The following is a 22,371-nucleotide window of genomic DNA, read 5'->3' as shown; positions in this document are numbered from 1 at the left end:
GCTCCTCCTCTCTGTGCGCCAGCCATCCTAATGAGTAGGAGGGGACATGAGTGGCTCCCAGTCCCTGAGTTCGCATGGCCTGAGCCCGGGTGCTGGGCCACCTGCCTCACCATGCTGGGGGTGCCAGTGGGGCAGCTGACGGTGTCTCAGCCTCTCCTCTCATGATGGCCCACTTCTCGAGGGAGAACAGCAGCTCCCAAGTGAGCGTCCGCTCAACTACCTGGCATTGTGTGTGTCCCTGCCCCACTGCAGGGACAGGTAGTCTGTCAGTGTCCTTGCGGGCTTTGCTCTGGAGGCTCTTGAGGTCACAGAGCAAGGTCTGCATCATCAGGGAAATGCAGATCACAAGGAGGTATCACCTCACACCTGTCAGAATGGCAAATAAAATAATAGAATAGAATAGAATAGAATAGAATAGAATAGAATAGAATAGAATAGAATAGAATAGAATAGAATAGAATAGAATAGAATAGAATAGATAAAATAAAATAAAATAAAATAAAATATAAAAGAAATAACAAGTGTTGGGGAGTATGTGGAGAAAAGGAGCTCTCCTACACTGCTGGTGGGAATGCAAATCAGTGAAGCCACTGTGGAAAGTATTATGGAGATCCCTCAAAAAGCTGAAAATAGAAATACCGTATGACCCAGCAATTCCACTTCTGGGAATTTACCCAAAGAAAACAAAATTACTAATTCAAAAATATCTATGCACTTCTACATGTATTACAGCATTATTTATACAGGCAAGATATGGAACCAACCACAGTATCCATTACTAAATGAATGAATAAAGAAGATGTGGCTCCTATATACAATGGAATATTGCTCAGCCATAAAAAGAAAAAAAAAAGAATGAAATCTTGCCATTTGCAGTAACATGGGTGGACCTAGAGGGTATTATGCAAAGTGAAATACGCCAGGTGGAGAAAGGCAGATACCATATTATTTCACTTATACGTGAAATGTAAAAATAAAGAAATAAAACAGAAACAGACTCATAAACACAGAACAGACTGGTGGTTGCCATGGAGGAGGACAGTGGGGGATGGGTGAAAAGGCTGAAGGGGAAAGAGGCACAAACTTCAAATTATAAAAAGATCAGCCACAGGGATGAAAGTACAGATCAGGAATATGGCCAATAATACTGTAATTTCTTTGTATGGTGCCAGGTGGTAACCAACCACACTTAACACTGTGAGCATTTAGTACTGCAGGTAACAGTCAAGTCACTATGTTGTACATTGAAACCAACATAATGTTATATATCAACTATACTACAATAAATGTTAATCATTAAAAGAGGATGAAACTAAACAAAACAGAGAAAAGAAACAAAAAACCACATGGCTGTGGTAACTGTTGCCCCAGAGGGAGGGCCTGGTGGGGGTGCCAGGAGGGAGGGTTGGCCTGCACCTAAAATAGGCCTGCACTCCAGCCGATGAGTGACAGCATCTCCGTGGACACAGCTGGGACCATGTTACAGAGAAATGGGGAGCAAGAGCCAGGACGACTGGGTGTCCCCAGGGGGCTTAGTGAAACTATTTTGATGCTGGTTTATTGGGCTTCCGGGACGGCTCCCCCACACTTGCTTGGTGAACCAGGAGGCACTGGGTGCAGGGTGATGAGAAGGAGGAAAGCTCAGGGGCTGCTGGATCAGCCAGCAGTGGGGCAAGAGGGGGAGGGAAGGACACTGCTGCAGGTAGCAGGCATTGGGGTCAGCCGGACCTTACAGGGCATTTCACCAGACCGCAGGCCCCTACTGCCACAGAGCCTTGGCCCAGAGATAGGGCAGTTTCCCCACACAAACAAGTCCCAGATGTGTCCAAGAGACGCTCAAGTGGCCTCAGCACCTTCTGTCCTGGAGGCCAGCCATCCCCAGCTGTGTGGTTTCCATCCCACTATGAAGCCTGAGGCAGGGCCAGACTCCAGTCCAGCTTGTGTTCGTAGGGGTTCCTTGGGGACAGTTGAGGTGTATGGGCTCTGTAGCAACAACTCCTGCTGCCCAACCCTGCACCCTGTGGCCATGACCGTGGCGGCAGATGCCAGATGAGTTAGCTCATGCACCAGCTGGGTGGGCACACTATGTTCCAGACCCTGAGATGTGATGGCACCCTTACAGCACTCTCTCAGCCTCATTCCCAGGAACTGCCATGTGGTCTGGCTGCCACCAGCAGGTGTCTGACCTGTGCCCTGCTGCATTAAGTGGCTGCTTTGTAATGGCAATTCAGAATCTGCTGACTATTGAGAAACTATTACTCGGATGTCCCAAAGCTTCAGTCATATGAGGTAGTTTTGGGCCAAAATGGGATTTTCATCTACTTGGAAAGAATGTATGTGTGAAATGGAGAGTCCTGGAAGCATACCCAGTGCTAAGAACCAACAGATGTCACTGCAGTGAGAGTGGTGACCAGTTCCAGGAAGGGGAAACCAAGGTGCCTGAGGTTTTCCAAGCTGGAAAGGGGGTTGAGGCTTAAACTAAACTCAGACCACCACCTTAGCGTGGGACAGGGAAGCAGAGGTGAAAGGTGGGAGTGGGCCAGGCACATGGCACAGGTGGGGTGCAAGGAAGACACCATGCGGTGGGCAGAGCTCTCCTGGGGGCTGGCGACATTGGAGGAATGGGGACGGGGCATAAAGGAGACCACCTTAAAGCTGAGGGTAAGGGCTGAGTCAGTCCTCTGGGCAGTGGGCGCCTGCCCAGGGTCTAAAACTGGAGGCCACTTTGGGCTCTCAGAGGATCTGTCTGAGTGCGGGATATGGGTGTAGAGATTAAAGGGAGGAAAGGTGAAAGGGGAGGAGACAGAGGTCGCAGTGCCTCACTGGTGTCCCCTGATGCTCAATCTTTCTCCTTCTGTCATATTTGGCAGATTCACTCAGGATGCCTTGAAGTCTCCATCTGAGAGTTTCTTAGAATTAGGCAGGAGACTGTCAGTGCCATCCAAACACAATTGCATCTTGCAATTATTTCTTGATGGTTCATATATGAGTATTCACACACACACACACACACACACACACACACACACACAACTAAGCAATTAGAAATAATTTAAAAGGAAGATGACACAATTACCACTCTCAAGTGACCTGCTTGAAGATTTGGGGAGGCGAGCTGACAGACCCCAGGCTGCTGCTTCAAGTGACAGGGGGCTGGGTCCAGGAGGTGGAATGCAATCTCTGACCTGCAGCCATCAGGGCCCTACTGAGCCCCCCAGGGACTGCACACCTGTGCCTGCACTTCACCCCACCCACCAAAGGGGCCACAAGGCAGCTTCCCAGGCCCAAACATGGAGAGCTTTCAAGGGCTGTGTCTGCAGTGAGGCCTTTCCAGGTCACAGTCACTTGGAGAGCTGGCCTCGCAGCATGACACCTCTAAGCTGGAGATCTGTGGGCCAGGCGGAGGGGCTGGCAGGCATAGCTAAAGGCTTCCTGGGAACAATGAGCATGTCTGGCTTTCACCTGCTGTTCTCTGCCCTGACAGCTGTGGGAAATGAATGAACCATGCGCTGGGCCAGAGGCAAAAGGGAGGCCGGCTCCAGACTGGGTGGCCTGCACGCACATGCCATTTGCAAACATACCCTTGGAATGTGACCAAGACTCAGGCTGGAGCCTTTTGGTGCCGGGCTCACAACATCAAACCCCAGTGCCAACCACAGCTAGAAGCTCATGTTTCCCCCAACCTGAAACCTTTCTTGTCACAGGACCTTGGGCTGAGTTCCCTCAGGTTAGACCTTGGGGCATATGCTGTCCATCCTTTGTTCTGTGGGTGGATCTCTAGGGGCAGAGGAACCACATGCACGAGGGGGAAGCATGGCTAGAGCTGTGCTTCCTGTCAAGGTCATTCCACCTGCAACAACTGCCTCTTGGCCACCCAGGAGGCAAATGCCATCAGGTGGCCTGTGACAACCAAGATTCCATGGCCTTTCCCTGCATATGCATCCTGCTCACAGGTGTCATATTCCTGATGTGTGGAACTCATCCTCTTTCTCTGTCATATTTGGCAGATTTCACCTAGGATGTGTTGTGGTCCTTGTCTTACAGGAACTTAGGCAGGATGCTATCAGTTCAGTTCAAAAATAATCACATTTTGCATTTTTTTCTCAATGCTTAATATATATGAAGCACCAAGCTAGACCATTAGGATTAACTCAAGTGCTAAAATCGGAACAATCCAGGGATCAGCATGGCCCCTTGCAAACATGACACAGATTCGTGACACAGTCTATGTTCAAATATTTGACTGACTTGATTGTGGTGATCATTTGCAGTACATACATATTTAAAATCACTACTTTGTACACCTCAAACTTACACAATGTTATATGTAAATTATATCACACAAAGCTGGAAACACAAGAAAGAATGTCAAAGGAAGTGACACAATTACCCCAATGAAGTGGCCTGCTTGAAGATGTGGAGAGGGGAGCTGACAAAGGGGCCCAAACATTCCAAGGACAGCATGAGAAATAGCACAGCTCAGGGCTCACAGACATGCAACAGAAGCCAAATGCTACCAAGGAGGGAGCATTCATCCCAGCACAGTGGCAGGAGGTCAGTATGGTCCAAAGGATGGAATCACGGGACTCCATGGGAGGTGCTGGTATCAATGGCAGAAACCAGAGTCGGCCTGCTCTGAAGAGTAGTGTGCAGAACTGCCCAAATTCCAATGAAAAGGGAGGAAAAGCAAGAGTGTAGTTCTGTCCCTGGGGGCAACAGGAAGCCCATTTTGAGAAACTTGCCCTGGCTCTATCATTCCCAAATTACCGAAGAAATGTTATTAAGATTGATTTATCATTACTGAAATAATTTGTGTTTGTGGTTGAAAATTTAGAAAATACAAATGAACAAGCAGAAGAAAATATAAACTGCCTGTATTCTTACCATGGTAATCCTTCGTCCTTGCAGTCTTATTTCTCCACATGAGCACAGTTTGGCGCAATGTTATTTGTTAAACAGCATGGATTTGGGTATGTTTCTTAGACGAGCTGTTGTTTCACATGTTTAGAGATGGCTCGGGGACAGTAATGAGTGCCCTACTTTGTAGGAGGGCTAAGAAGGGTTACCCTTTTGGAATGATGAGCATTATTTGTCACAGAATCCTTTGCATTTATTATCAAGCTGGATGTCTCCGTATAAAGAGAGAAAAGCCCTCTACCCACCATCTCCTCCGCCCCCAACACAATCGCTCAAATCATCATCCCCTCTTCTCCTTCATCTTCTATGGCTCATGGCTATGATACCAAGTAAAGGGCGAGGCATATTTTAAATACTTCTAATAACCATTCTACCTCTCATTTAACCTTTCTGGTTCAAAAATAGTGAACTCACAGGGGCACAAAGATGTAGAGAAATAGCTGTGTGCACCCAGGTATGGCCCCTGACCTCAAGAAAACGTCTGGGTTGGGAGAGGCAGTATACAGATTCAACATAATCATATAATACACAGTTGAATATGTCTAAGGGGTTGCATAAAGTAAGTGCTGGAGAGGGATTGAGAAATAATCTGGCCCTTCTCCCCCAACCATTTTTCCATTACAGATGAGGAAACTGGTTCCAGAAGCAGACTGTTCAAATGCCTCTTGCAAAACCCCAAAGTGTTGGTTTTTGAGCCCTGGTAAAATTTCTTAGCAGTTTTTGTGTCTCCTGGTTTGGGTACATATGCATCAGACACATTATTGGTGAGTTTGTAGTAGATCACTGTGACTCACCATCTTCCTCCAAAAGGCAAAATCTCTCAGAGCAAGTTAGAGGTCTCAGGACTTTCCTTGGCCCCAAACAGTTAAGTGCGGCCTGGGGTGTAAATGCGGATCCCACCAGCGTTTGGACAGGAAAAGAACTCAGAGGCTGCTTTTCTTCTCCAAGGCCAATCCCAGTGGAGTCGCCGGGGTTTTAAAACCAAATGTCTTTACAGCTTGAAATGAATAACCATGACCTCAGCCATTACACACGCAACCCCTGCTGCTATACATTTAGCATCAGGCGCTCCAGGCGTCCTCTAAATAACCCACGTCTGTGGGGCACATGCGGGGAGGGAGAGCTGCCATCAGAACCGGTTTGAGTTGGAAGGCCAGAGACTACAGCCCTGTGAAGGGTACAGTCATCTGTTAGTGATTTCCCACTCACATTAAAGCCAGATGCTGGATCCCTTTGCCTGGTTGCAGACTGTCATAAGAGATTTATCTTTATAGCTTGGACTCGGGTCTCTGAACCACATCAATTTCAGACCTTTGTGTTACCATGGCAGGTGTGACATGAAATGAGGACAATCTCATTGCCCCAGAAAAGTTCACAGACTGTATGGAGATGGAATTCTGTATTCACTGTGAGAACAGAGAGGGGAAAATCTAGATTGTAGGCTACAGACACAAATCAACCCCCCAAAATACGAATGGCTAATCACTCTCAGTGTGTCACTGAGTTGGGAACTTTAGCCTGCATTACAACCTACCTTTATGAGTGTCAGACAAGGAGACCTCAACCCCAAACTTAAGGAGTAATTTCCTGAGTTAGAGAAACAATATATCATTATTACTATTATGTATAACAGCATATGAAAAATACAGTTGTTAGTAACCAGGTTCATGGAGACCATATCGCACACAGTGGACCAGGTCTCTAAAGAGCTGCTTTAAGATGTGGCGGAGCCTCCAGCCCTTGGCAGCTGTGTCTGTCTTCAAGGTAAGCCCCCCAGAAGAGCCGAGGTTATCTGTAAGAGAAGAGTCCATGGGAAGTATGGCGAATAGCCCTTTGTCTTTGGCCAACTCTTACACCTCACAGAACAGGCCCGACTTGGCCAAAAGACACCCCCACCCCCCATCCCAAAGGGGGCTGCCAACCACATTTCCACCAAATCCTGAAAAAAAGGAACCTTTGCAACCAGAAGTTTGCAAAGTGTCTTCTTTCTTGCTCGCCTTTGTTTTCTGCAAGTGACTGATGGATGCAGGGCAGGGAAGGCTGGCTGATAAGTCACTTCCTCCCCCAAAGGCATTTGACTCACCTCTGATTTGCCTCAAATGAGTCTGCTCAGAACCAGACAACTCCCGGCTTTTTCCTAAACTGTAATCTATTGTGGTTCTTGACTCAAGCCCCACCCACAGGCCTCACAGCCTGTGCAGGAAGCCTGGGCCTAAGGTTCTGGGAGCCTGTGGGCCAGTCCTAACCCTGTTTCTCTGTCTTAATTTGGCAAGGCCTGGAAGGAATCCTGCTCCTCTCCAGTTTCTGCTCCAGGGAAACACAGGATACAGCTCCCCAGACTCTTGGAAGCGGAGTGTGCAGCCACCATTTCCCAGAGCAGACCCACAGCCTTCCACAGAGAGTCTACCTGCAGTTCTCACCTGGCTTGACACCCACTCGGCCAAGACGTCACAGGGTATTTTCCACTTAAAAAGCTTAATTGTCCAGCAGCCACATTTCTTCCAAACTTATCCCTGAGGCTTGGTGGAGGGAACTGCAGCTGACAGCTTAACAGGAAGAAAGAAGACTCTGAGCTGTGCCCTTTTCCTCTCTGCTCCATGCCTGTGGCCACACGGTAGCATGTCACCCACACACACACTGCTAGTGGGGCCTCTCACTGGAATGGGCAGGGGAGCCAGGACAGTCTGCCCGTGAGCTCCAGCTGCATTAGGAGAGGCAGTGGCAGCTGCCCCTGCATCCCAGGGTGGATGCTCTCAGCCCACACCTGGACAGCCACCTGTGCCATTCTCATCCGACACCCGTGCCTTATTCCACCTGTGAGATGGACCTGACCTGGTGGGCCTGTGCCTCAGAAACAGCCTGCAGTTGCCCACCAGCTCCCATCAGACTGCTAGGGGTGCTTCCCAGGAGGCCCTGAGCTCACAGCTAATGCCATTGAAAAGTCTGGGGGTGGCAGGTTGTCACCCAAAGTGGACTGAGGGGCTGGAGAGGACTTGATATCTCTGCAGAGTTGCACATTGCAGGGGCTGCCTGAGCACAGGCTGAATAGGCTCAGCAGGGCTGAGCTTCCAAAGCCCCCACCAATTCTCATACTCCATGAGGATGCCCCCACTCCTGGGGTACCATGGAGTGGCCAAGGAGCAAGCTTCTCTGTAAATGAAACAGGAGGTGTGAGCCACCAGAGGACAGTAGATGAGTAGGAAAAGGGGTCTGGGAACAGTTTCCAGACCTCCTTCCAGCACCAAGAAACTTCTAAGGCAGCCAGGTATCATCACAGGACATGGGGACATGTGAACTCAGGACTGCTGCTTTTCCTAAATCTTCCTTTTTCTCTATTCAAACTCTGTGCTTCAATATTCCCAAGTAAAAGTAGCAAGAATATGAATAGCAACATTTACTAGGTACCAAGGGGGTCCAGGCACATTTACTATTAACTCATTTAATCCCAAGGGAGGCACAAGACAGCTTGGGAAGGAGAAACAGCCTGCATGTTTTCCTCGTTTTTGTTGGGAGAACTGGAGAGATGGGATCTTGAAGAAACTCACAGGGAGGATTTCCCTCTGAAAAGATACGTCTGTGCTGTGTGGAGGAACCAAGGGGGAAAAGAAGGAACAAGAGAGGATCGTGGTTTCTGGGGTGGCACAGGGGAAGACCTGGCCCATGTTCTTGGCTCCTTTGAGGAAGAGGCAGATGGAAACATGAGCACCAGTCCCCCGCCCAAGGCTGATGTGGAAGCAGGGCCAAGTGGTTGTCACACTGGATAGTGGGTGTCTCAATAGCACATGTAGACTGAGCATCAAGGGCCGTGGGACAGCCCCCAGAGCTCTCGGTCAGGCCCCAAGAATATGCCACATTCTTTACATGTGAGGAGGATTGAGCTAGTTAGGTTTCCCAACAGTCTGGCAGGGGATGGGAGTACAATCAGATATTACACTGTTACAGGAAAATTAAGTCAGTTCTCTTTCTTTCTGAGTTTTTGGACTGAGATTCACATATGTTGTGTTTTTCTTTCAATTCCCAACTTAACACTAGGTAGTTCTTCAAAAATGTTTACTGAATGAGTATAAGCACTGGAGTAGAAAAAGAATATTACAGATATGTAATAGGCCAGTGGTTCTCCACGTATGGTACTGGAACCCCTGGAGGTGTCCAAGATCCTTTCATAATAATCCAAAGACATTAAGTACTTTTTTCACTCTCATTCTCTCACAGTTGAGTTTCCACTTAAAAAGTTTTCCTCAACTGTGAGAGCTACATGATGCGTGTTATTGCAACTGATTAAATGCAGAAGCAGATATTGCAATCCACTGTCTTCTATTAAGCCAGACATTAAAACCATTTGCAAAATGTAAAATAATGCCACTTTTTAAATTAATGTTTTTTGAAAGCCACTTGACCTCTCCAGGCTCATGTACCAAATGCAGGCACTGGTCGGATGAGCTCTCAGGGCTCCGTCCTCATAGGCAGAGGCAGAGACGGAAGCTCAGTAGAGTCAAAGCGGCCCCTCTGAAATTATTGTTCCCTGAGTACACCATGGGAATGCTGCAGGATGGGTTTGCTGGCTAAAAGTAACTGCCCTAAGGCCTGGGGGTCAAAGGGCTCCTCTCAGAGCCAGAGCCAGATGATGTCAGTGCCCAGGCACCATCAGCATTCCTGGGTGGCTCAGGTCTGTGGGTGGCTGCTCGGGAATCTGCCATCCCTTTGTGCCTCCAGAGATGCCACCTCTACTCTCTAACTGAGCCCAAAATGCAGGCACACATGTGCATGCATGCACACTATATCAAATGCTGGAAGTAATATGATTTAGACTCTGATGCTCTTTCAGGGAAGCCTCGGTGGAGAAACAAAACTGACGGCCTTGCTTTCAGCCAGTCACCCCTGCCCCACGTGGCAGCCTCTGCAAGCAGAAATGCTAGGCGAGGGCAGGCTGCCCTCCCAGGGCTGTGACATCCCCCCTTTCTGGCCCGGGCCCAGCCAGTGCTGCAACCCATGCTCCTTTGTGGGTCACTTGGAAGCCTGCTCTTGAACATGGTTATAAATGCCCAATAATAAACAAACACGAGCTCTTCTGAAATGTTCCCAGGAATAGCCAACTGCCCAAATTGCCAAGGTTGTTTTTCAGATCCTGGGAAAAAAAGAAATGGAGTATGGTTTATTTTTTCCATGCCCAAAGCAGAATCATTGGTCACATAGGTCCAATTTTAGCTTTCTGGTTCCATTTTTTTTTTTGTTTGTTTGTTTTATCATCTTAGAGCCTGGGGAAAGCAGGGAGAGGGAGACGATAAGAATGAAAGAGATGGAAGAGGGAGGAAGATTCTCTTCTGTGCCCACAGCTCTGAGAACTGGTGGACAAACAGGCTCTAGGCTCTCCTATTCCTCGGCTGGCAGACAGGAGTGGGAAAGGCCTGGGATCTGGGGGAGCCACAGAGGAACAGCAGCCCCTCCCAAATCCCACAGAATCAGAAAACAAAGAGAAAGCTGGGAGAAAAGAGAGACCCCACTTAAGACTGGTGGCTGAGGCCTCAGGAAAGGAGGCTGGGGAGAGCAAGGGGGTGTGGGATTACACCCCCTCTCACAGAGCCCAGGCTGCTGGTGGTAGCTCTCTGCCACTCCACACCATCACAGTGGGATGAGTTCCCACAAATACCATCCACAGACCCAGCCCCCAGTCCCTCCCCCACAGGATGTGGGCCACCACTCTGTCCTTACCTACCAGGCTACAAGATTCAGGCACTTCAGCCCAGTCATTGCTGAAACACAGGGACCTGTTCTCTGTGCCTGGTGACAAGGGGTCCTTTAGTGAGTCCAGTGAAACAGCATCATGCGCCTGTGTATCTCAGATGGAGAACAACCCCACACAACAAAATTCCTCCTGGACCAGGTCCTCAGATGTCAGTGTGAGGACCCTGGACCCCTAACCGAGCCAGAACCTACACCAGCCACCCAGGAAGTTGGGCCTGGAATCCTGGAAGCAGTCCAGCATCACCTGAAGTACTTCAATTGTTCCTAACCTGCTCCCCAGACCCCTTCCATCTTCTTCAAATGTGGAACATGGGGGTGAAACTCCCTAACTTCAGCTGCTGGCACTTTGTGGATTGACCTTTGTTTTGGATTCCTGGCCTCCGTTTCCCCCACAGGATCTTACTGGACTTGCCCTTCATTTCTCCATGCACTCTGCCAATCCAGCCCTAAGCAAGCAAGCCCGCAGACCACCTCCACCCTGGGAGCACAGGGCTCATACACCCATTCATACTAGTCTCTAAGCGCCAACCATGCTGTTTACCGCCTCATCCCAACACAAATGGAACACCTGGGGATGGACACAGGAGGTGTCTGTGAAGTCAGCACACCTTTCTTCCCACCTTCCCAGGGAAGTGAAACAACTTCAACAGATATGACTCCAGGAGCTAGGACCCTTGGAGGAGACCAGATAAAGAGGGTTTAAATACTGAAATGTGAAAGCCCTTCTGTGGATAAAATTAAGGTTCTGTGGCCAGGATTCTCACCTGGCCCTGGCTGGCTAGCTCACTACACATGTGTGTGCAATATCTTGTTATTGACTCTACGTAAAGAGCTCCACCCACTGTCCTATGTGACGCAGTGGCACAGCTGCAAGGCTGCAGGAGAGCAGAGCAGAGCATGGAGGGGTGGTAGGGCTGAGAACAGGGGCCCGGAGGATGGCTGTGTAGGCAGAGAGGCCCAGAGGCAGAGACCAGTTTGCTGCCTGAAGCCTTGCTCTGAGTGGATGAGATTTTAGTGATTGACCTGCCACCTTGGAAATAAAGTTGGATATAACCCTTTCACCCCAAGACCGTTCTACTGTCATTTCTTTGGTCACGTTGAATCCATAGTGAACTTGCCTGGGGCTGAAATCCATTGGCAAGACACCTTTCCATGATTGCATGAGTCAATTTTCTCCCTTCATTGGGTTCTATTTTTTACAGGGCACTTTTCAAGGTCCTAAATTTGCTCAAGAGATTTGCTGATGCTGTTGAGACTGGAATTCAAAGGGAAAGCACAGATGACAGACAGAGAAAATCCACCTCTGACTGCCCCCTGGCCACCTTCCAGAGGTTGTGACTGCCTCATTCTTGACAGGGCCCAAGTGAGTTCTCTTCTTCTGCCCAGACATATGCCTTCCCATCTCCCTGTCTCTGAAGACAACAGAAACTACCATGTGTTACCCAGGTCCAACCCAGGAGTCACCGTAGACTCCTCCCTTGTCCTTGTTTGATTTTACCCCTTAACTTACTCCATAGCTGTTCTCTTTCTCCATCCACACAGCTACTGCTATATTTCAATCCCACTTTATTGGTTAAGACAGGCTAGGTTGATTGCAGTAACAAATAATCCCAAAGTCTCACTGACTTAGACTTGTCCATGACACAAGCCCAGTGGGGGCTGGCAGGGTCACTCAGGGCACCAAGTGCACTGAAATTCTGCCAAATGATGATGGTAACATCTCAATCAAAGCTTCAGGGGTCACTGTGGCCAGAAGTTGGGAAGTTGAGCACTAGTGATTAAGTGCTTAAGTCTGGAGGTAAACACATTGTGATGGTTAATTGTATGCACTGGCTGGGCCATGGTGCCCCTTTGGTCAAACATTATTCTGGATGATGTCTCTATGAGGGTATTTTTGGATGAGGTTAACACTTACATAGACGAACTTTGCATAAAGCAGACTGTCTTCCCTAATGTGGGTGGGCCTCATCCAATCAGTTGAAGGCCTAAATAGAATAAAAGCCTGACCTTCCCCTGAACAGGAAGGAATTCTGCATCAGAGGGTCTTTGGTCTTGAACTGAATCATCATCTTTTCCCTGAATCTCCAACCTACTGGTCTACCTTGAAGATTTTGGACTTGCCAGCCTTCATAATCACATAATCTTTAAAATACATTGGTATGTGTGTGTGTACATATATACACACACCTCCTATTGGTTCTGTCTCTCAGGAGAATATCACTAACACACACATGGAACTTCCACTCACTTCTCATTGCTAGAACCAGTTACATGGCCATGCCTAACTTCAAGAGGGAAGTCAGATCAGGGTCTGTTCTGGGAAGGCTACTTCTGGGTCTGTCTCTGTCCAGTTCTGTCTCTTCCAAGCCAAACTCCATTGCTCCATCAGACTGATTTTTTTAAATGAAAATCTGTGTCATCTGTCTGTTTAAACCCTGCTGTGATTTCCCATCACCTCCAGAATGAAACAAAATCTGTAAGCTCCCTTACCTGTTTTACTTCCTCTCCTGCACTTCTGGATTCAACCATCAACAGGTTGGTAGCTCCAAACCAGCCATGCCCCCTTCTCTGATTTCCCTGCATCTGGGAAGCCCCTTCTCTGTTTGCTCACTGGCCCTCCTGCTCAGTTCTCACAGGTCATCCAATGTCCCTCCTCTTAGGTTTTCAGGAAAGATCGGGAGTTCTTTCCTCATGCACCCATGGCATCTGGTACATTTTTTCTGTCTCAGCATGTCATATTTTAGGTATCTGTTCCAATAATAATAATAATTTAAAAGAATATGAATAATTAAATAATATATTCATATATACTTAATATATGTAACATGAAATAACTAATATTTATTAAGTGCTCATGATCTTACTGGTATTTTACATGCATTGTCTCATTTAATCACCAAAAAGCTATTTCTCATTTTGCAGATGAGGAAACTGAAGCTCAGAGGGTGAAATTACATGCTGATCATCTCTCAGTCTTCAAGCAGCCTGGTTGAAGTCAGAAACCCTCAGTGTGACTCCACAACCTGTATGTTCGTTAACTGCCACAGCTCAGTTGTCCACCTTTCCAGTCTGTGCCCCTCTGGAAAGGAGTCCCTTGTGGGCAGGACCAGACATCCATCAGCCCTGCAGCCCCCATCCTTTGCTGAGTGAGGACAAGTTCGGAAAGTACAAAATGATGGTAGATCCCTGTCCAGTGCTACAGTGGGCAGCTAGGACACTATGCTCGAAGCCGAAAGAATCTGTGTCCTCATATTCTAGGGGGTCAAGGTTCTAGCAGAGGGGCCCCCCAAAGGGCAGAGATGGTAACACCAGCCTTACAACCACCTGCACCCCATCTTAGGTGGAAGACAGGGCAGGGGAGAAGGAGAAGAGATAGGGTGTTATGGAGAGAGGCTTTTCTTCCCCGGCCTCATGGGAGATTTTGCTGCTCTGAAGCCAGGTGAGGCTCATTCAGATGCCAGCTTCCTGCAAGCAGGGACACTAACATCTCCTTCCCCAGCTAGGTACCTGCTGAGCAGGAGAGGAATGTGGAGAGAGCTCTGAGGAGTGCATGACATGTTCCCCTGCAGTCTAGGGTGGGCACAAAGGGTACTGCAGTGGCCTGGATTGCCAGGAGCTTTACAAAGCCCTGGCCTGGAAGAGGAGAGGCCATCCATCCTTGCTCCACAAGGCTCTGGGAGGTCAGCAAGGGACTCAGAGGCTGTCATGTCCTCCCAAAAGAGCAGAGGGGGGAGAGGAGAGTTAGGAGCAGGGGACACCCCGACTCAAGAAAGAGATGGGATGAGTCTGTTGGAGCAGCCCCTGAGGAACAAGCAGCTCATCTCAGAGAGCCTCCAGCCACCAAAGAGCCTAGGACCACCACATACACATACATACATGCACACATGTGCACACACACACACACAGCAGACCCACCATTTACACAGGATCTGTGCAATCGGCCAAGGCCCTGGTGCCCACGGAACCAGACTGAGATCGGGCCCCCTCCCACCACCAGTTGCAACCTCACCAGGTAAACAAAACTTCTTCCATGCCCCCCCTTTTTTTACTTTTATGAAGTTGTGAGGTTTAACACACAGAGAAAAGTGTATACACCATAAATGTTTAGACAATGAGTATCATGAGACAAAGAACCATTTGCTTAATCTGTTTGCTGCGGTGACAGAACCCTAAAGACTCGGGGGTTAAAACAACAGAACGGTATTTCTCGCAACTCTGGATGCTGAAGTTCTGGACCAGGGGCCAGCATGGGGGCTCTGGCAGGAGCCCTTCTCCAGGCTGCCGTCGGCCACCTTCTCATTGCATCCTCACAGCTGAGGGCAGAGAGGGGAAGCCAGCTTTCCTATGACCCTGATCAGGATACAAATCCCATTCACAAGGCACCACCTTCATGGCCTCATCTAGTCCTGATCACCTCCCAAAGGCCCCACCTCAGGATACCCTACATAGAGAGTCAGGTTTCCACATACAAGTTGGGGGACACCAGCGGCAGGCCATAACACAAGCAGGCAGGAGGCAGAACATAGCCAGGCCCCTAGAATCCTCTTGCAGGCCTGCTCCATCTGCCCCTCCTTCCTCCCAGTGAGCTCTGTGACCCTGACTTCCAGCATTGCCCATTAGATTTGCATGGCTTCAGCTAAAGCCATTTCTTAATTTTTTCCCTCTCTTACCATCTTGAAGTTTGGGGAGTGTCATGGGTTGAACTATGTTCTCCCAGAATTATATGTGGATGTCCTCACCAAGTCGCAGTCCCACAGAATGTGGCCTCACTTGGAAATAGGGCCATTGAAGATGGGATTAGTTAAGGTGAGGTCACACCGGAGGAAGTGGGCCCCAATCCAACATGCCAGCGCCCTTACAGAAGGGCAGCGTGGACACAGACATACACACACGGAAACACCATGAGAGCAGGGAGGCGGAGACCAGGGTGATGCTTCCACAAGGCAAGGGAGCCAGAGACGGCCAGCAAAGCCCCGAAGCTGGGCCAGAGTCGCAGATGCTCCCTCGCCCCTCGGGAACCAGCCCTGCCCACACCTGGATTGTGGACATCTGACTCCAAGACTGCAAGACAATGCATTTCTATTGTTCCAGCTGCCCAGGGTGTGGCATTTTGTTAGAGCAGAGCTAGCTGACTGATACAACTAGCTACAGTCTAGGAAGGGTGCAAAAGAGAGGTACAAAGCTTTGAATTGGGCCATAAATTGTAGTTTTAAACTAGACAGGCTACATTTTAATTACCAAGAGTGTCCAGAAAGCAGTGGAACTTGTCCAGCTCTGGCCAGGGGAGGAATAGGGGATGGAGCATGGCTGAACACTGCTGCAGGGGTGGGCAAATAAAAGTGCTCATGCTGTCACTGCACACATGAGGCTTCTCAGTACCGTTACAATCATGTGTGGGCTTGCTGGAGGCCTGAGGGTTTTCTAGAGTCTCTCTGTGTTGTGAGGGTTTTGGGCATGCTCACCTGGGGACCTGGCAGGAGAGGGAATGGCTGCAATCCACGAGGAAAGATGAACACATATGTGCAGCTGACAGCACGTCACACAGGACTGATCCTCGCCTGTCCATGTGGCCTGCACTCATGCCTCCGGAGGGAAACTGCACCATCTGCCTGACTTGACCTCATTTTCTGTCATTTATTTCCCTCTTTTGTAAAATAGGGTGGAAGATAAAAATCTCTCTCCCAATTAGTGGCATGAGGCATAATAGAAGAAAATTATTTCAAGGTTTTCATGATATTTAAGCTGCTTTAGAAATTTCTTAAGAGGTACATGAGCTTTTTTCATGCTAGCAAACACCAGGCTCCAAGACCATGTCATTCCTGCTGAACAATCAACCTCAGAATACATGTTGTCTCTTTTCTAAATCACTGGGTCAAGAGTTCCCTTAGATTTTGGAAAAGCAGTGGGGCAAGCTTCCCAGGAGGGCGGGCATGAGGGTGATGTAGTAACTGTGGGGGAGAAAGCCGTTCCTTCAGGCGGGCTTCTCAGACCCCAAGGACAGGGAAGCCTGCCTCAGCTGGAGATACCCTGAGTGCTCTGGACAGCTGGCCACCTCTCTGAACCATGTCAGGGAAACCAGCTTCAGAGCAGCCTCATTCTCTGGCTTTGCACGGAGGTTCCTGGACTGAACTCGCCCCGCTTTACCTCACACAGTCCTGTTAGGAAGCTGCCTTTCGCACTGACATCCTGATAACACTGCTTTGTTTTCAGATCCCTCAAAAGGGGTGGGACAAACGACATCAAGCAGAGGAAGCCAGACACTTAACGGGTAATGTGTGCTTCCATTTACACACATCTGAGGACAGGCCAACCAACCATGAGGTCAGCAGTTAGTACAGCGGCTCTCCTTGGGGAACGGGGCAAGGGAAGGGGCAGGACAGGAAGAGCCTCAGAGACCAGCACTGTGTTGTTTCTTGAGCTGGGTGCTGAGTTCATGGGTGTGCTCAGTTTATGAAATCTCTACTAGCTGAATGCTTATGGCCTGGGTCTTTCTCTATAAGTACATTCAGTGAAGTTAGAGAGGTGAGGACACCTCACAGCCAAAGAACTCTTCAAATGTGGGACTTTCTGCAGACTTCCAAGCCGGCTTGCTTCCTTTCCGGGGATGATTTCCCTCCTATCTCTCATGAAAGTGATGTTTCAGGTCACAAATGAGAAAGAACCTGCTCTCCTCCTCAGAAGGGAACAGGGAAGCTCACAACCAAGTCCCCCAGCACCCTGCCACCTAAAAGTGAGCCAGAAGCAGTGTAATCCTTGGCTCCTGAATGTGGAGCCAGTAAAGAGAGAGAATGTGCCCTGACCACGCCTACACAGAGCCCTGGGCAGCCTCTGCCCAGACACAGGTGCGCCCTCCCCGCAATCTCAGGAGAGGTCCCACAGGCCTTGTCTTCAAGGATCGCCGCATGCTTCATCACAAGATTCTTCTGAGGTTGACCTAGAGTAGGAGGTGGGAACTGAGGTGCTAGGGGGACTGCCCAGGACAGGCATGTGACCCCAGTGACATTCCTCAGGCAGCTTAACTCCCAGAGCTCGGTTGCAAACACCACATTAATTTCCAGAACCAGAGCCAGGCTGAGCTCCACTCCTCATAAAACCTCGTAAGTGAAGTCTATCTCCACCTGAAAATATAATCCAGCTTTTGTTCTCTCGGGTCCCTTTCTGTGCCTCCATGTCCCCAGTGAAAGTCCTGATGACCTCAGATGCCATCAGAGCCACTTCCGTGGCACCTGTTGGAGCTTCATTCCACTGTCTCTCTCACATTCTGTCACCCTTCCTCAGGCATCTGGGGCAGGATACCCCAAGAGAATCAGGACAAGGTGGGGAGGTCCCTCCCATGCCAATTCACTCCTCTCCATGGCTGCTTGCTCTGAACTGCTTCCTCAGAGGGTGTGATGATTTATCCTAGAACCCTAAAATGGAGAGACCTGCCTGCCTTTCTGATGGTAGACCACCGGGACCAAAAGGCCAAACCAGGAAGCAGTAATATTCCCCAGCTGCCTTGAAGTGTGCTCTTAGGTCTTAAAAGGATTAAACATGCATATTATTCAACCCACAAATTCTTTAAAACATGAGGTGTATCCACTTAAGAGATGTTTTGTAATAACAAGCCCAGGAATGGAGATCAGGAGGCGGTAGGCCAAGTGTTCAGGTCCTAATCCCATGGCTTTCCAATGCTTAATTCTGCAGTAAATCTCATGCCTTACCCCGGACCTCAGTCTCCTACATCAGCTCAGAGAGCACCAGGTGATCTCTGGGGTCCCTGCTGGGTCTCCAGTGCCTGATTCAGTCCTTCCGGGTCACCCTACTTGGGATCTAGGCCATCTTTAGCAATGGTGTCTGCTGGTATCCCCCAGCCTCCTATGGCTCAGAGAGGTCAGACCAGGGGATCACTGCTGTGAAATGTGGGGCCCCCAAACTCAGTGGCTCTGCATGGCCACTGTGTGACATAAGTCAGCAGCTGAGAGCATGTGCAGGAGGCCCCTCCACAAGGTAGCCATCCATGCAGCAAATACCAGCCAAGGGCAGGCAGGTGCAGGAGAGCAGCAATCCCCAATGTGGCATCGTGGGAGCCCTGGCACCTTCCTTCACTAACAGTTAGATGCATTTTCCAGCATAGGAAACGGTGTTGGGCTGGACTCAGAGTAAAGCAACATGCTGCTTGTTGTTTCCTATCCGAAGGAAGCCTGGAGGTCACATGTCATTGCTAACTGGGCAGGCAGGGCCTTCCGGACTTCCTGCCATAAAAGAAACAGAAAGCTCTGATACCCAGTTCTGAGGAAACTATGTATCAGTTTGACGCTCTCAGTTAAAGCTAATAACCAGAAGCCTCTCTCATGGTTTCCTGCTGACTCATCTCTGCTTCTTCACAGGGGAAACTGAGGCATGTGGGTGTTTTTGTTTTGTTTTTTCTTCACCTATTCTGTGGCCACACTGGATGGAAGTGTGCTGTGCAAAAGGTTAATTTCAAATTTTCACAGGTGCGGTAAGGACCAAGGGCAGGCTGCCTCAGGTAGGCCGTTTTAACATGTAGATGATGTTGGACTAAAAACATTCAAGACCCAAAAGACTCAGCAAGAAACTTTGGCCTCCCGCCCCAACTTGAATTCATGAAAAGATTTCAGAGGGAGCATCTGCTCCAGGAGGAGAGCTGTCACCATAGATGGCAACATTGTAACATGACCTAGGTGTGGTAGATGGGGAGGGATGTACCTCCATCTGTTAAAATTCCTCTCTGTGCCGCCTGTGCCTGTGTGGCCCAGCAAACATTTGTTTGACATTTACTCTCATATTCCTGCTAATTGATTCCCTTTTCCTTTGAAGTCCCAGGCCCCTACCCTTTCCCCTTGGTTCAGGATGACAGACATACCTCACTGTCCCTGCCTGTCTGAAATCTCATGTCCTTCAATTCCTAGACATATGCAATTAAACTTTGGTGTTCTCTCCTGTTAAACTATTTCACATCAATCTGATTCTTAGACCAGCTAGAATAACCTCGAGGGGTAGACGAAAATTCTCCCTCTCTAAAGGTACCAAGAAAGTGGTGGAGGTGTGCACAGGTGGAGGAAGATGATCCCGATCTTGAAGGCAGATGCACTGGGCAGCACTGGACGGGATCCCAGGACTGGCATGTGGAGGTGGCTCTGCTCCTGCATCCCTCTCCTTTCTTTTCTGTAGACACAACATATTCCCAGGAATCCTTCTTGGACTCTAGTGTGACTCCAAGTGGAGATCTTTCTAGAAACTCCATTTCTCCTTTTTCAAAGAAAAGGTGGTTTTCTCAGAGAATCCCACCCCCAACTATTTCTCAAATGCACCCATCTTGCCAGGATCAGTACTTTCATGTTGAGAAGCCCAGCACTCAGGGGCCAGGCATAACAGGGGGCTTCGGCACCCCACACTCACACAGAGTCCCCACCAGCTGCCCCTTGCTGGTCATGGATGTGGCTTTCTATCTCCCACCCATGTACATGTGTGCCTAGGACTGACCCAACCCCAGGCTCCAATAAAGTCTCTTGTCAAGGCATTGTTCAAAGATGGACTGAAAACTCAGTCCATGAATTCAGAGTGAAATGCAGGGCTTTGTTCTCCTTTCTGGAAATCAGTCATCCTCTCCCCACTCCTAGAAGTAAACAAGGAAGCGCATGCCCAGGGATGTGTGGCAGCTGTGCCATCACCAAGAGGGAAGCCTGCCTGAGGACACACTGCCCCGTGGAAGTGTTGCTGAGCAACCCTATCTTGGGAAAGTCTCCCCTGGCACTAAGTGAAACCTCAACCGGGAAGGGGGCGGGCTCCTGAAGAAGCCCTCCGTACTCAGAGGTTCCCACAGCCGCTTCCCTACTGGTCTAAAATAAAACAGAGAGAAAAACAGGTTTGTGTTTAAAGACTAGAAAGCTGAATGAAATAGCAAAGTGACAATGATGCTTACCACTGCAGGTGGAGGTTGGCAAATTCTTGTCTTTATCATGAAAAAGAATTTAGAGATGAAGTGCCACAGGCTTATGCAGCAGGAAAGCTCATGGATAAGACAGTGCACACCCAGACAGGAGTGCGAGTGACCTGAGACAGGAGGCATGCTTTAAGGGTTTTAGGTTTGGGGCTTTATGGGGTCTTTTGGATAAAGATAGGTATAAGGCATGACTTATATCAGTGGTTAATAATTTCTTTGAAGTTTTGTCTTAAGAATAGGGTTATTCAGGTGACTGTGTTGATTCAGATCTCAGCATTCTTTAACCACATAGGTTCGTTTATACCTCAGAGGTCTGTCTTTTATCCTGGTTATAAAGTTAGAGTTGATTAAGGGCCTGGAAGAAGAAGAACAGCATATAGATTAAGTTAAAGAATAAGATTTTTTTTCAGGCTAAGTAGATTTTACAAAAGCATGCCCCTTGTCCCCTTTCCCTGCTCAATCTCAAAGAGGCAAGGCTGGGAGAATTACAGATAAAGTGACCTGCAGTCCTGACTAGCCGAGCACTTCCAAGCAAATAACCTGAAAGAAGCTCGCCCTACCTCTGGGTGTTTCTGTTGTGGAAGCTGATGAGTGCCCAGTTCACTCCAGTTGGGTGTGAGCTTGCCCTTGTTGAGCCACGAAGCAGTCTGGTGAAATCATCTGTAGAAACCTTTACTATTTGCATGTGTGTCACTACAAAAGAAGAGCAAACAGTGCGCCTGCTCCAGGGCGAGTCCTGGTCCCTCCCTTCCAGCCAAACTGCCACACAAGGCCTCCCACACAGATACTCCGGAGCCTCTGGGCAGGCGCCTCCCCAGGCCCCGTCTAACATCCCCACTAGTCTGCCCAGTATCCTGAGATTACAGATTCCTGAGCAGCATGAACAAGTGATGAGCAGGGCTCTGGGAAGACTGTCTGGCGGCATCAGGCAGACGACACTGAGAAGCAGGAAAACCGGCTGGGAGGCAGCAGAAGCATGAAGCCCTGAGAAGGCCAAATGAAGGCCGAAAGGAGAGGAAAGGGGGAGTGTGGGAGACACATACAAGGAGAAATAGCCTGAGCGAGCCAGAGGGACGAAGGGGCCAGCAATGACTCTAAGCTGCTCACAGCTTGGTGACACACAAAGAAAACGAGCAAAATGGGGAGGGGTGCGTGCCAGGAGGATGAGGTTGAAGATTTGGCTAAAGGAACTGAAAGGAAAGGAGCGACACACAACAGCAATTTACCGGAGAGTTCCGCTTTATTAGGGAAAGGTGCTGGGATATATAGGATGGGGCATAGGGTGATTGTGGTGTTACTTCTATGGGGCTGGTGGCTGTTGGCTAGGTGCTGGGATTGGGAGGGGGGCGAGAGGTGATTGGGCTTCAGGTGGCGCCGGCGGGAACCGAGGACCCCGAAAAGAAGCCGGAAGTTCGCCATCTTACTGGTGGGGACCCTTCATTCCCCCCTTTCTCCTCTATGGGTTTGTGGGCGTTGCTTTCTTTCTGACTGCTTCCTGCTGAACAGGGGCGGAGAAGGGAGTGAGGGTTTGAGGATTGGGAGGAAAGGGTTGACAGGACTCCCCACAGTAAGGATGAGTAGATGTGGACTTCTTCAGGTTGGAAATCAATGAAGGTTCCCTGTAACCATAGGTTGAGGACCTGTTGATTCCAATGGTGCCAAGAGGATATGGGTGTCAGGAGCCAGGCGTCTGCGGCCATTGTTTCCAGGAACAGTTTCCAGCGGAGAGAGGGGTCCATCTCAGCATGTGGTGAGGAGGTCACGTG

The 22,371-nt window shown here is 49.2% G+C and overlaps 1 long non-coding RNA gene across 1 annotated transcript in view; it reads left to right on the top strand.

Moving 5' to 3' along the window:
• Nucleotides 1-18,394, top strand: part of LOC108404012 (uncharacterized) — a 53,920-nt gene extending 35,526 nt beyond the window's left edge. The window contains exons 3-4 of the long non-coding RNA XR_005059988.2: nt 7,191-12,022; nt 13,582-18,394. This is a non-coding gene — a long non-coding RNA (uncharacterized lncRNA). The remainder of the gene's footprint in view (nt 1-7,190; nt 12,023-13,581) is intronic.
• The last annotated feature ends 3,977 nt before the right edge of the window (nt 18,395-22,371 follow it).

Source organism: Manis javanica, chromosome 2 (assembly GCF_040802235.1).
Source record: "Manis javanica isolate MJ-LG chromosome 2, MJ_LKY, whole genome shotgun sequence".
In the NCBI taxonomy this organism is placed as follows: domain Eukaryota; kingdom Metazoa; phylum Chordata; class Mammalia; order Pholidota; family Manidae; genus Manis; species Manis javanica.
This window is presented reverse-complemented; position numbering and strand designations above follow the sequence as displayed.